This window comes from Caretta caretta, chromosome 14, assembly GCF_965140235.1.
Source record: "Caretta caretta isolate rCarCar2 chromosome 14, rCarCar1.hap1, whole genome shotgun sequence".
NCBI classification, from domain to species: Eukaryota; Metazoa; Chordata; order Testudines; family Cheloniidae; genus Caretta; species Caretta caretta.
The window spans coordinates 15,427,812-15,442,246 of NC_134219.1; the positions used below are offsets into that span (position 1 = coordinate 15,427,812).

Genomic DNA, 14,435 nt, shown 5'->3' on the forward strand with positions numbered 1-14,435 from the left:
CCAGCACAAATCCAGGGTTTAACAAGAACGGCTGGGGTGGGAGGTAGGAAAAAACAAGGGGAAATAGGTTACCTTGCATAATGACTTAGCCACTCCCAGTCTCTATTCAAACCTAAGATAATTGTATCCAATTTGCAAATGAATTCCAATTCAACAGTTTCTCGCTGGAGTCTGGATTTGAAGTTTTTTTGTTGTAATATCGCAACTTTCATGTCTGTAATCGTTTGACCAGAGAGATTGAAGTGTTCTGCGACTGGTTTATGAATGTTATAATTCTTGACATCTGATTTGTGTCCATTTATTCTTTTACATAGCGACTGTCCAGTTTGACCAATGTACATGGCAGAGGGGCATTGCTGGCACATGATGGCATATATCACATTGGTGGATGTGCAAGTGAACGAGCCTCTGATAGTGTGGCTGATGTTAAGAGGCCCTGTGATGGTGTCCCCTGAATAGATATGTGGGCACAGTTGGCAACGGGCTTTGTTGCAAGGATAGGTTCCTGGGTTAGTGGTTCTGTTGTGTCCACAAGTAACACCTGAGATCACTGTTGCAAAGAGATGTTGTTGCAGTTTGCTGGCTGCATTTGATACCCACTTTTGCATACATCCCCTTCTCACAATCTACCCAGTTTAGTTCGCAAAAAGAAAAGGAGGACTTGTGGCACCTTAGAGACTAACCAATTTATTTGAGCATGAGCTGTCGTGAGCTACAGCTCACTTCATCAGATGTATACCGTGTACATCTGATGAAGTGAGCTGTAGCTCACGAAAGCTCATGCTCAAATAAATTGGTTAGTCTCTAAGGTGCCACAAGTCCTCCTTTTCTTTTTGCGAATACAGACTAACACGGCTGTTCCTCTGAAACCAGTATAGTTCGTTTCCCCTAACGTTAGTGCTGGTAAGATGAGGGCAATATATATATATATTTTTAAATAGAAAGATGTCCCTGGGAAAGCAGGTGGGCTGGTGGGTGCGAAGGGGCTGGTGTATTACCAGAAATGACCTTTACCTCGTTTTTGGAGACGAGCTAGCTGCCAAGTTGCCCACACTCTGCCTGGCACCTTTCCTTACCCTAGCAGATGTGTGTAGCACCATGCAGTTAGGGCTGAGTTGTCCTGTGCCATGTAACCCCTGTGCTTTAGAGCCTGGCTCCGATCTCCAACGGGTGTGAATTAGGAGTTGCCCCGTTTACACTAGGGCAGTTATACTGGTGTGAGACTGGAAGGGGCTCAGGGAGCAGGGTCCGGTGCTGGGCTTTCCCCCGTCCGTGCTGGGCGGGGTGCAGCCTAGCGGCTATTGCTTCCCTGGGCGCGGATGGAAACGGGGCGAGGCTGGCGGCGTGATGCGGCCGGCAGGTAAGCCAAAGTGCAGCAGGATGGGCGGGGCCAAGGCTCATTAGTATTTATGAGCTCATTAGCATTCACCTTCTATCCGTATCAGTTCGCTTGTTAATATTCACCGATGTATTAAACCGTCAACTCCGTTTGAACAAGGCGGCTGCCCTGAGGCGGTATTCATGAGCCTGGCTCGCCGCCTCCTGATTGGCTCTTAGAGGGAGGTGGTCGTGCGAATTATTCATGAGCGCGTGGGGGGCCACGCCCCTTTATTTGCATATCCGGTGAGCCCCGCCCACTTCCCGAGGTATCCGGGGAGGAGAGGCGGCGGCGCTAGCGGAGGAGCCCGTGGCCCAAGAGCCGGCGGCAGGCGACACCACAGTCCGCGGCCTCCTCCGGGCCCGGCCGGTCCAGCCAGCGCCCGTCAGGTGAATGTGAGGCCGAGCCGGGGGGGGGCGGCGGCACAAAGGACCGACACCCCCCCGGTCAGGGGGCGGGGGGTTGAGGGCCGGGCCGCCAAGCTCCTGCGGGGCCCTCACCTGCCTGCCAGCCCGCCCGCGGAGCCGCCCTGGGCCTGGGACCCCCGGGGCGGGCTCCGCCGGGGAGTGGGACCCCCGGGGCGGGCTTGAGGCTGCTCCTGGTGTAGCTGTGAGGAGAAACCCTGGCTGCCCTGCGGTGGGGCTGGGGAGCCGGGGGGAGCGCTCCTCTGGGCCTGCCGCTCCTCTTAGGGGGGCCGGGTACGAGGTGATGGGAAGTTGCCCCAGCAGGTAGGCGCTGGCTGGCCCTTTGGGGCGGAAATCCCACCCTGGAACTGGGCTGCAATCGGTTCTCTAGCTAAACTGGGTGGATGTGTTTGATTTATACGTCTGTGTTCCTGGCACTAATCTCTGTACCGGTTTACACAACTTCAGAATACCTGACAGAAAGGAATTGCCACAATAACCCAAGCTCGCAAAAAGGGCTGGGCTCACTTGCATCATCTGCACAACAAAAGGTCTTGTAGCATGCCTTAGAGGTGAACGAATGTGTTTTCTGGCCAAGCAACAACAGAAGCAGATTCCAGAGCCCTGGGACTTTACCCCATAGAATACCCTACCTCTGCTCCCCCTCCCCCATAGTGCAAATCTAGGTTGACACAGTCACAGAGAATGGGGTTTAGGGAACGAAATGACTTCAAAGGCAGGCAAGACCCAAATCAAATAGACTCATTTAGTGTCAAGACTAAGACAAATTATAAGTATATCCTGTGTGAGGGAAGGTATAGTTGCCAGATCAGGGTAAAACTTCAGTCCACAAGCAGTTTTGTTTCAGTGAAAACCTGAATACTTTGAAGTCTGAGTACATTCTGCAGTTGCCTTGTATCTTACTCATCAGTGGCCTTTTGGCAGGCATACATTCCAGCCAACGGTGGAATAGTCCAGCCAGTGATGTGTTAATGAACTAGGCAAGTAATTATTTTTGGTGTCCCTTTCCCAAAGACAAGCAGGTGTCTGTTGCATGACATCCCTGGGTCCATCCCATCTCTCTTCTTCTGTCTCACTCCCATGCTGGAGTGAGGAGCTTGTCTCCTCTAGGGTGTGTCTATGCTGCAATTAGACATCCACGGCTGGCCCATGCCAGCTGATTTGAGTTTGGACTAAAGTGCTGTTTAATCGCCGAATAGACATTCAGCTCATCCTCTGGGACTCTCCCACCACACACAGTGCTACAGCCTGGGCTCCAGCCCGCATGTTTACATTGCAGTTAACAGCCCTTAACCCGAGTCATCTGGCATAGGCCAGCTGTGAGTTTTTAATTGCTGTGTAGACATACCCTAGATTGTTAACTTCTTTCTGCAGCCTGGTGCTCCTGGAGGTGGAGTCCTGAAGGGCAGAGTCTTCTGGCTGGCCCCGCCTTGCCACAGCCTGTGTTCTTGGGATAGTTTGAAAGCACTGGTAACTTTTGGCCATGTGGCTGCTGCTTGTGGTAGAAATGCTCTCAGAATTGACACCCTAGGTGGTTGCCTACCCAGCCTATGTCTGAAGCTCACTCTGGATAATGCTTGAGGCTGGATGCATTTCAGAGTATTGGACATCAGCTTTCTCCAACTTCTGTTAAGATTTCAAGCTTTAGATTTTTTTCTCCCAAGAGGCTTAATTTACTGCATTTGTTCTTCGATAGACATGTAAGCAATGACTGTAAGCTTCTCTCCCAATGGAGTTTCTCCCTTGCACCTATGAGAAACCTCAGCGCTTTGCTGTAGCTTCCCTAGTTTAATTGTTGATTGATTAGAGTGATTCATGGTTTATATTTCCCTGAGGCACAAATATAAATATTGGTTTTGCTTGTGGGAGTAGGTCAAGTACAGTCATGTGCCTACTTAGTTTTTCCTTCCAGGGGCTACCTGGCAGTAGATCAGGGGAGCATATAGCATCATGTCCTTAGGCACAGGTAATAATGTAATACATTAAATAGAACAAGCTACTTACACTTTAGAATGTCAAAGGGCAGTTGCTGGTAGTAATTTTGCTTTGTAGGTCTTCATCCTTATTACCTAGGCTCTACACTCAGACTAAATAGAAATGCTAAATAACTACCTGTTCTTTATCCTTTGGCATGCTCGGTTAGTGTATTTGTGTGTTATAATGACTAAGTACGGCGTGTGTTGAACTTAATTTTTTTCCAAACTTGCAGTAAGATTTGTGACAGTTTTTGGAATGCATTTCACATGGTATAGGGCAGGTGCCCTGCAACAACCGTTAGGTAGCACAATAGGAATCTATATTCCTGAGTTCTGTTTCATACCGTGCTACTGACTTCCTGCGTGAGACTGAACAAATCAAGTAACCACTCTGCTTCCAGTTCCCCATTTGTAATTGGGTTAGTAATACTTCACTTCTGTTTGATGTGGCTTAGGCCTGGTCTGTATTTAAAACTTAGGTCGTCGACACTGGTACAGTGCTCAGTGGTGTGAAAAATCCACACACAGAGTGCCATAGCTATGCTGACCTAGCCCCTTGTGTAGACACAGGCTGTATCAACACTGTCACTTTCAGCGCTAAAACTTTAGTCCTTCAGGTCAAGTGAAAACACACACCCCTGAGCGACAAAAGTATAGACAGTGCTTTATCACCGGGAGCCGCACTCCTGGTGATAAAGCTACGACCCCTCGTTCGGAGTGGTTATTTTTTATCAATGGGAGAGCTCTCCCCTGGCTACACGGCCCACGTGACTACACAGCCCACGTCACAGCGCTGTCGCGGCAGCGCTGTAGTGTAGGCAGTGTAGACATAAGCACAGCTAGATACAGGGAAGAAAGCTTCCATCAACCTTGCTACCTTTCCTACAGTGACAGGAAAAATCCCTTCTGTTGCTGTAGTCTGCATCTATATTATGAGGTTACAGCGGCCTAACTACAGTGCCATAGATATGTGGCTGTAGCATCATAGTGTGGACATGGCCATAGTGTTTGTAAAGCAATTGGAGATTCTCTGAAGCACCCTATATATAGAAATAAATATATATATATATATATATATATATATATATAAATAAAACTAGTGTTACTAGAGTAGAGCCCTTAAAGTAAATTTCTCAAATTAGATTTCTGAAGTAGATAACAGTACAAAAAAGAGTTATGCTCATCTGAAGGGTAGGATGTGTGGCAGGGGGAGAATGGGTGAAATACCAATAACTAAAAACCTTTGAATTGTGACCCAGCTACTTCACTGGCAACCTTACCCTTACCCTCTGAGTAGCCAATTGAGAACGCTTCAGTCAACAGGAATGCTATGACTGAGGGAGCCCAGGATGAGGCTGGATGCCAGAGGGAGGATGTTTGGTGAAATTCCCTGGGCTATTGAACTTCTTGCTTCTGGAGATCAGGATATGCACATCTCACCTTTTACTTTCCAATGTAAGGCTGATGTCTTTGTAGGTCAGCTTTTCCCTCTCCCTACAAAAGACTACATGTAGTGTCTCCCACCTTTCTGCATCTTACATGGCATTATTTCTAGAAACACAGTCTTGTCAAATAAGGATCAAAGATCGTCCATATGTACAGTGATTTTTTTCTCAATCTCTGCAGATTGCCCAGATGTTATGATGATAGGCTTTGTAGACATACCTAGATAGAGCTGTGTACTTGATCTTCAGAATATTTGCAAGATTCCTTCAACCACATTGTATGCAGTGGTGGTCCCAGAAGATTAGCGAGATAATGTGGGTGAGGCAATAACTTTTATTGAACCAACTTTCCTTGGTGAGGGAGAGAGAAGCTTTTGAGCTTACAGAGCTCTTCTTCAGGTCTGAGAAATCTACTCTGTCTGTGTCACAGACAAATGCAAGATGGTACAGATTGTTTAGCATAAGTAGTTAACACACATTTCAAGTGAAATGGCTTGTTAACATCTTTCCAGCCGCAAGGGGAAAATGGGGAAGAGAAAAGGGGTGTGTTTGTGTGGGGGCATTAAATGGGTTACAGATTTTGGTAATAAACCATAAATCCAGTGTCTGGTCAGTCCCTGATTTTTGGTATCTAGCCAAAGCTATGAATGTAAGCTCCTGAGTTCATTTTTTGAAAGTGTTGTGCAGGTTGTCTTTGAGGATGAAGACTGTGAGGTCAGATTAAAGAGTGATCGCTTTCTAAAAAGTGTTCACCCACAGTGGATTTGGTTTTTTGGTCTCTTATAATTTTTTGGTGAGAGTTCATTTGAGAGCACGGTGATTGTTTGGTTTCTTCCACGTTGTTGGTGTTGGGGCATTTAGTGAATTGAATGAGGTACGCCACGTGTTGTGATAGGCACGTGTAGGACCCATGGATAATGAAAAATGTGGTGTAGGGGTGTTGACTATCCTTGCATTGGAGGGATGTCTAGAGGTTTTGCATCTGTTGTTCTGGCAGGGTCTGGTGCTGCTTTTAGTTTGTGTGTCTTGGTCCGTGGGGAGCTTGCTTCTGATGATGAGCTTGGAGAGGTTTGGGAGGTGTTTGAAGGCCAGAAGAGGGGGATCAGGAAAGATTTACTTCAGGGTTTTGTCACTGAGTATGCGTTGTAACTGTTTGATGATACCCTGTATGGGCTGCCGGATAAGGTGTGTTGTGGGGGTGTGTATATGTATGAGGATTTAAGTCATCAGCAAGTAGTTAGAATTTTTTTCTACATCTTTCCTTTTGGTGCTGTTGTGGTAATAAGGAGCCTTTGTGATGTCCTTCTCAATAGACCCACCATATTTCTGGCCTAAAAACGTTATTGCAACATGACTTTCAAGGTACCATACCTTCCTTCTATCCTTGAGTCACCCATTGTATTGGGAGAGTGTACCAAGAGCTCTGCATCACATCCAATAAATTTCTCTTCATAACATACTTTTCAAATGGAAAAGGCTTTTCTGTGCTATAGCATTTTGAAATCTCATGTATTCCAATGTTACCATGACATAGAGGGTACAAAGGAATCTTAATACAAGAGGTTTGGACAGAATTTCTGGACTCAGAAGGATTCGGTAGTTTTTAGCACTGTTCTGTGGTAGTGTATGAACGTGCATGGTTGACTTGAACACTTTTCCTTTACTTTCCAAGATTGCTTGGGAAACCCATCTTGGAAGCTTCAAACCTAGTGGGGGTGTGTGTGTGTGTGTAGTGGGAGGGTAGAGGATGGGGCACTACCTACTGTCCCATTTAATGAGGATGGGGTAGGTTAACTTTTGACTGTTAACTTCTATGATTCTGCAGAAGCTAAAAGTAGACTTGGATGGGAGAACCTGTCGAATCATTCAGTCCTTCTCCTTGCTAGTGCAGGATTGTTCCTTACAAGACACTTTTTAGCATTTTGTTCAGTATTTTAAAAAAAAAAAACCTCCTAAGTGATTTCACTGCCAGAAAAGTTTTCCTGATATTCAGCCTAAACTGTCCCTCCTTTGACTTACTCTAACCACTACTGGATTAAATATCTCATTCTGGGAAGGTGGTCTGGAAAATCCCTGTCTTGTGTCAAAGACTTGTAGGCTAGAGTGGCATCTCTGAGATCTTCAAGCTCTTTACATTCTGCAACTTTTCCTTTATTCAGACCTCTCTGCTGCTTTGTAATACTGCCCACTCTTCTGCAGTATCTCACTTGGCAACCAGTTGTTGCTGTAGCAGCTTGGATAAATTATAGCAGAGTGGATAAAAATAGATAGGTTTATTTTAAAAAAAATACAAAAATAAGTTTTTGGTTTTTTTATTTAAAAAACTATTTGAAACTAATACCATGTACGTTAAGGCCTAAATTTATTCTAATCTATGATCTACTCGTTCTGAAATCTTGAAAGACATTGTTTCTCGTCACAATCAGTTCATTTCACGAACTACAGGTAATACTTCCTTTGTTTAATAAATCCGTTTTAAATGCCAAACGTGTTTTGATACACTCTTTTATGTATTCAGCACATTTAAAGTAGATTTATTTACTTAATTAACCAACTTTGAAATGCTGTGGTGTTTCTGGCATTCTTAATTGGACTTGAATTCCCATCCAAATAGAGCTTGACACAAAGCATAGGTAAAAATTAATCATCTATTACAGGGGTTGGCAACCTTTTAGAAGTGGTGTGCCAAGTCTTCATTTATTCACTCTAATTTAAGGTTTCGCGTGCCATTACTACATTTTAACGTTTTTTAGAAGGTCTCTTTCTATAAGTCTATATATTATATAACTAAACTATTGTTGTATGCAAACAAGGTTTTCAAAATGTTTAAGAATCTTCATTTAAAATTAAATTAAAATGCTGATCTTACACCGTCGGCCCGCTCAGCCCGCTGCTGGCCTGGGGTTCTGTTCACCTAGGCGGGGAGCGGGATGAGCGGGGCCTGCGGCTGGGACCCCGGCTGGCAAGGGGCCGGCAGCCAGAACCCCAGACCGGCAGCGTGCTGAGTGGGGCTGGTGGCCGGGACCCCAGACCGGCAGTGGGCTGAGCCGCTCAGCCCGCTGCCGGTCTGGGGTTCCGTCCGCCGGCTCCTGCCAGCTAGGGTCTCGGCTGCCGGCCCCCCTCAGCCCGCTGCTGGTCTGGAGTCCCAGCCCTGTCCGCATAGAGTAGGTAGCTTAGTTTCTCCCTGGTTCTGGCCCATTCTCTTTCTCTGTCTGCACAGAGATGAGGGTGGGAGTGCACTGAGAACAGGGCTGGGGGTGAAGGAGCAGGCTGGGGGTTGGGGTGCAGGGTCTGGCCAGGAGCTAGAATGAGGGAGGGGGCTCAGGGTTGGGGCAGGAGGTTTGGGTGTGGAGTGCTTACCTGGGCAGCTCCCATTTGGTGCGAGGGGTGCAGGTGGGAATGTGTATGTATGTGTGCATGCAGGAGCTCCCGTTTGGGGTGGGGATGTGGATGTGGGGGTGCAAAAGTCAGGGTGTGGGGCGGCTGGGTGTGTGAGGAGGGTGCAGGAGTCAGGGCAGAGGGCTGGGGTGTATGTGAGGAGGGTGTAGGAGTCAGGACAGGGGGTTGGGGGGCTGGATATGTGGGGGGAGCTGGAGTCAGGGCTGGGGTTGGGGGGGTGCAGGGGTCCGGGTACGGGGTGTGTGTGGGGGTGAGGGCAGAGGGCTGGGGGTGTGGGCTAGGGTCGTGCGGGTGCTCCCAGCCCCCTGCCCTGTGCAGCTCACGGCAGGGGGCTGGAGGGGTTATGCTGATTCCACCCCCTTCCCCGAGGTCCCTGGAACAGAGAGCGGGCTGGGGCTCTGCTTTTCCATCTCCCCCTCCCCCTCCGTAGCAAGGGTCGTCAGCTGATCGGCCACAGGGAGGGAGAGAAGGAGGGGCAGGAACCCAGCAGGCTGGGGGAAGAGGTGTGGGGAGGAGGAAGCTTGCCTGCCCCGCAAGGAGAGAGCGGTAGGTGGAGAAGAGTGGGCCGGGCTGGGCAGGATTTTTAATGGCACGCTGCTGTCCCTGGCTGACAGCAGCGTGCCATTAAAAATGGGCTCACGTGCTATCGGTTACCGACCCCTGATCTAGTAAATTAAAAAATGCATTATTCACCATTTTCTAACATAATAAAATGTAAAAATTAAGAATCTGAATAAATGTAAATAAGTTATGATTGCTTAAATACATGGGTAGAGATGTAATATATCTTGCTGGTTTGCAATAAGAAGCACCATGTTTAGTGTAAAGGCTATATTTAGTTGCAATTCCACCATGTTTTTATGATTGAGTCTCATTAATTGATAACTATTCTTTAGGACAAGAAGTACAAATGCAAAACACAATTAATATCAATGATTTAAACAAGGTTTTCTGCTTACTGATTTAATTCATTGTTAAAATTGGTTATTTAAATTGCTTTGATTTAAATCAGTGCACCCTGAACTTAGATGGGTTTCAGAGTAGCAGCCGTGTTAGTCTGTATTCGCAAAAAGAAAAGCAGTACTTGTGGCACCTTAGAGGCTAACCAATTTATTTGAGCATAAGCTTTCGTGAGCTACAGCTCACTTCATCGGATGCATAAAGTGGAAAGTACAGTGAGGAGATTTTATATATACACACAGACCATGAAAAAATATACATTGTAAGGAGAGGTTTCAGAGGAACAGCCGTGTTAGTCTGTATTCGCAAAAAGAAAAGGTGAAGTGAGCTGTAGCTCACGAAAGCTCATGCTCAAATAAATTGGTTAGTCTCAAAGGTGCCACAAGTACTCCTTTTCTTCTCTGTGTGTATATAAAGTCTGCTGCAGTTTCCACGGTACACATCTGATGAAGTGAGCTGTGGCTCACGAAAGCTCATGCTCAAATAAATTGGTTAGTCTCTAAGGTGCCACAAGTACTCCTTTTCTTTCTGTAAGGAGAGTGGTCACTTAAGATGAGCTATTACCAGCAGGAGAGTGGGGTGGGGGGAGAGAGAACCTTTTGAAGTGATAATGAAGGTGGGCCATTTCCAGCACATTTCCAGGAGTTAACAAGAATGTCTGAGGAACAGTGGCGGGGGGGGGGGGAAATAAACAAGGGGAAATAGTTTCACTTAGTATAATGATTCAACCACTCCCACTCTCTATTCAAGCCTAAGTTAATTGTATCCAATTTGCAAATTAATTCCAATTCAGCAGTCTCTCATTGGAGTCTGTTTTTGAAGTTTTTTTTGTTGAAGGATAGTCACTTTGAGATCAGAAATCGAGTGTCCAGAAAGATTGAAGTGTTCTCCGACTGGTTTATGAATGTTATAATTCTTGACATCTGATTTATGTCCATTTATTCTTTTACGTAGAGACTGTCCAGTTTGCCCAGTGTACATGGCAGAGGGGCATTGCTGGCACATGATGGCATATATCACATTGGTGGATGTGCAGGTGAACGAGCCTCCGATAGTGTGGCTGATGTGATTAGGCCCTATGATGGTCTCCCCTGAATAGATATGTGGGCACAGTTGACAACGGGCTTTGTTGCAAAGATAGGTTCCTGCGTTAGCGGTTCTGTTGTGTGGTTGCTGGTGAGTATTTGCTTCAGGTTGGGGGGCTGTCTGTAGGTAAGGACTGGCCTGTCTCCCAAGACTTGTGAGAGTGATGGGTCGTCCTTCAGCATAGGTTGTAGATCCTTGATGATGCATTGGAGAGGTTTTAGTTGGGGGCTGAAGGTGACGGCTAGTGGCGTTCTGTTATTTTCTTTGTTGGGCCTGTCCTGTAGTAGGTGACTTCTGGGTACTCTTCTGGCTCTGTCAATCTGTTTCTTCACTTCAGCAGGTGGGTATTGAGTTGTAAGAATGCTTGATAGAGATCTTGTAGGTGTTTGTCTCTGTCCGAGGGGTTGGAGCAATTGCGGTTGTATCGTAGAGCTTGGCTGTAGACAATGGATCGTGTGGTGTGGTCTGGGTGAAAGCTGGAGGCATATAGGTAGGAATAGCGGTCAGTAGGTTTCCGATATAGGGTGGTGTTTATGTGACCATTGTTTATTAGCACCATAGTGTCCAGGAAGTGGATCTCGTGTGGACTGGTCCAGGCTGAGGGTGATGGTGGGATGGAAATTGTTGAAATCATGGTGGAATTCCTCAAGGTCCTCTTTTCCATGGGTCCAGATGATGAAGATGTCATCAATATAGCGCAAGTAGAGTAGGGGCATTAGGGGATGAGAGCTGAGGAAGCGTTCACTCTCCTTACAATCTATATTTTTTTTCATGATCTTTGTGTATATATAAAATCTCCTCACTGTATTTTCCACTGTATGCATCCGCTGAAGTGAGCTGTAGCTCACGAAAGCTTATGCTCAAACTGGTTAGTCTCTAAGGTGCCACAAGTACTCCTTTTCTTTGAACATAGATGGTAACTGTGCCAGTGATGAATATTTGAGTTTTAGAATACAGCAAGGGATTGTATCATTAAATTATATTGATCCCTTTTACAAGCTAAAAAGTGGGAAATGGTATGCTTAAGTTCAGTTACCACTTTGCACTTGACCACCTCTAGCAGATTTTATTACCTGTGCCTGGAGAGTTGAGCTCACTTAAACACAGTAACCTTAAACATTAGTAGCCGAGTGCAGCTCTCTTGCTCTCTAATGTTAAGGGATCCTTTTAGAGATAAGGAGTAGCTCTCCATGACACTTGCTGTACTGATGCAAATAATTTTGCTAATATTTACTTCCATTTGGGTAAGTTCATAAAATTTAATTTTGAAGAACTAGAAATCACTTAAACATACATTTTCTCACAACCAGTACTTGGCATTCATATGCGAGTAGTCCAAAGCTCTGTAAAGACAGAACGGATCCTCACAACGGCATGTGAATTAAGTGAGTAAGCATTATAGAGAAACTGAGACAGAAAGGTGAAGTGACTTGCCCAAGGTCACATCAAGTCAATGGCAGAATTGGGAGTAGAATTTACAACTTCTAACTTGCAGTCTGGTTCTCTTTTCTTCTGGGCATGCTCTCTCTCTAGGAGAATATTGCCTACAATAGTCTATCTTCTCTTTGAATTCCCCCTCCCAATAAACCACCCACTAGAGTTTATCTCAGGAGTCATTCAACCAGATTTAAACTCTTTTTTTTAAAGGGGGCTACACACCATCTGATGCATAGAACTGTCATTAGATGCTGGAACTTCTAGAAAAAATCAGCACCTTTATTACAGTGGCGATCATGAAAACCTGGTCTAAGGCATATATACCCTAACTCTTACACCGTTGTTCCTGTTCATGCAGTGGCATAGGTGGGGCATGTTTGTGTTAGCCTTTCTTCCTAAACATCCTCGCACTTCTACCGCAATTGTGAATAATGGCTGAACTGCTAGTGTAGACTGGCTGTTGTCATCTAACCCTTGCTGAGAGAGAGTCTACTGTAGCATTCCCACCATTGCTACCACTGGCAGAGCTGTATTGGTCCTAGGAACGCTAGGAAACTTTTGGTAGTTTAGAGAAAGTCTAGTATAGATGAGGCCTTGTTGGCAGTTGCTGCAATAAGAGTAGTAAATCCTTGTGGTGTAAACAAAGCTTGGCTGGGGAGAAGGGCTTGCTGCTGCTTATCCTTTTTAACAGAAGCAGTGCCTTACTGTTGAAATCTCACATGGGAGGATCCCATGGGGTGGAGGAGAAGAGAGGGGAGAGAACAACAAGCAGGAGACCTAAAGCCTTGAAATCTCTAAATGGTCTTGATATGCCCTAGAGAGCATCTTTGAATCATTTGCCAAGCTTTGAACTATTGTCAAGGGGAGAAGTTGGAATGGCGACTCAACCTGCACAAAGGCTGTTTGGGAAGAGTACTCTCTCTGCCCTGTTCTACGCCCATCCTGTGTTCTCTGAGTAAACACACATGTAAGCTGCATATGAACATTCTGCCTTCTTCGCTTAAGTATCAACCTGTTGTGAATTTTTGGCATCTAAAAGTCTGTTTGATTGTAATAGCTGTCTGTGTGTCTGTATTGAGTGGAAACAGGATCCTCTCGCAGCTTGGACTCGCCCTGCCATACTGTGTGAACAATGAATAGTAATAGGCTTGTGGCTGAGTCTAATTGAACGCAGCGGAGGAGGGCATCTCATAATATTTGTCTGAGCATAGAGCCAGGGACGCTAAAGGAACTAGCTTTAAGTGGCCCATTATGAGCCTGGCTGCAAGGTGGTTTGTCTGTCACATGTTATGTTTCAACTTGTTCACAGTCAAGATGGACTGGAATCTGGGGTATTGTTACTTGCAGATGAGCTGACCTCAGATTCTCTTCAGCTGAGAGGCAGCCTTTACCCAGAGAAGATGTAGTGCTGCTTAGGAGCACATAACTTCTGGTAAATCGGCTGATCTTGCATTTTCTCTTAGGCTTTAATTCCCTGCAAAATACAACAGCATCAACTCCACACAAAGCAGACGTGGCTTCAGAGGCTCCACTCTGGCTATTCGTGGCCACAGCTACGACCACATGCTGTCTGCAGTGAATGTATTTGTGTCTATGTTCTATAATTGCAGCACACGTTGGGCTGCAGTTTTATGTAAGACATCAGAGAAGGGCATTTCCAAGAGAAATTGGGCTGGCAAAAAGGAAATATGCACCTGTGAGACAAGATGATACAGATTATGTGGAATCTTCATTCTTTTTGGCAAATCTCCTTTGACTGCAGTGTGCATCAGTTTGCATGGTAATGTACCTTGGTGCCAGTTGCTATAAGATTCCTTGATGCCAGCTATTATTAAGGTTCCTTAGCTGGTTTAACAGGTCGTTGTGGGCTGGATTGTGAATGCTACCTCTCTTGGCATAAGCATGTATAAGCAGCATGTGTTGGATGCAATTAATCATTCCTAAACTTTGTTACAGGACATGAGCAGCTGTATTTACCTATCCTTTGAAAAGAACCCCCCTCTTTCCTTTGCCTTCTTGCCTTTGTTTACTGTGAGTATTTTTCTGTGCTGCCTTGTTGGCACATGGAAGTCTCCTTTGCTCATACTTGTAAAACCAGTTACTTTGAACTAGTTGTAGTTTCTGTGTGGGTTTTCCTGGTTTCAAAGGCCCAGGATATTGATTGCCAGAGACGCACCCTTTCCCATTTTTACTTTTCCTGTCTGGCTAAGGCCAAAGTTGCTGCATATGGGTGTGATACTCTTTCCTTGCCTAGCACAACAGATTGTCACTTCTAGAGCCGCTGCTCACTTCTTCTTAGCGTATGCGCAATGTGCCTCAGGTGGCATGT

At 45.8% G+C, this 14,435-nt stretch overlaps 1 protein-coding gene across 3 annotated transcripts in view; it reads left to right on the forward strand.

The window, feature by feature from the left end:
• The first annotated feature begins 1,632 nt into the window (after positions 1-1,632).
• LLGL2 (LLGL scribble cell polarity complex component 2) overlaps positions 1,633-14,435 on the forward strand; it is a 66,478-nt gene continuing 53,675 nt past the window's right edge. For all 3 annotated transcript variants that reach the window (XR_007352471.2, XM_048818048.2, XM_048818049.2), the window contains exon 1: positions 1,633-1,767. The gene's annotated coding sequence lies outside the window, so the exon portion shown is untranslated. The remainder of the gene's footprint in view (positions 1,768-14,435) is intronic.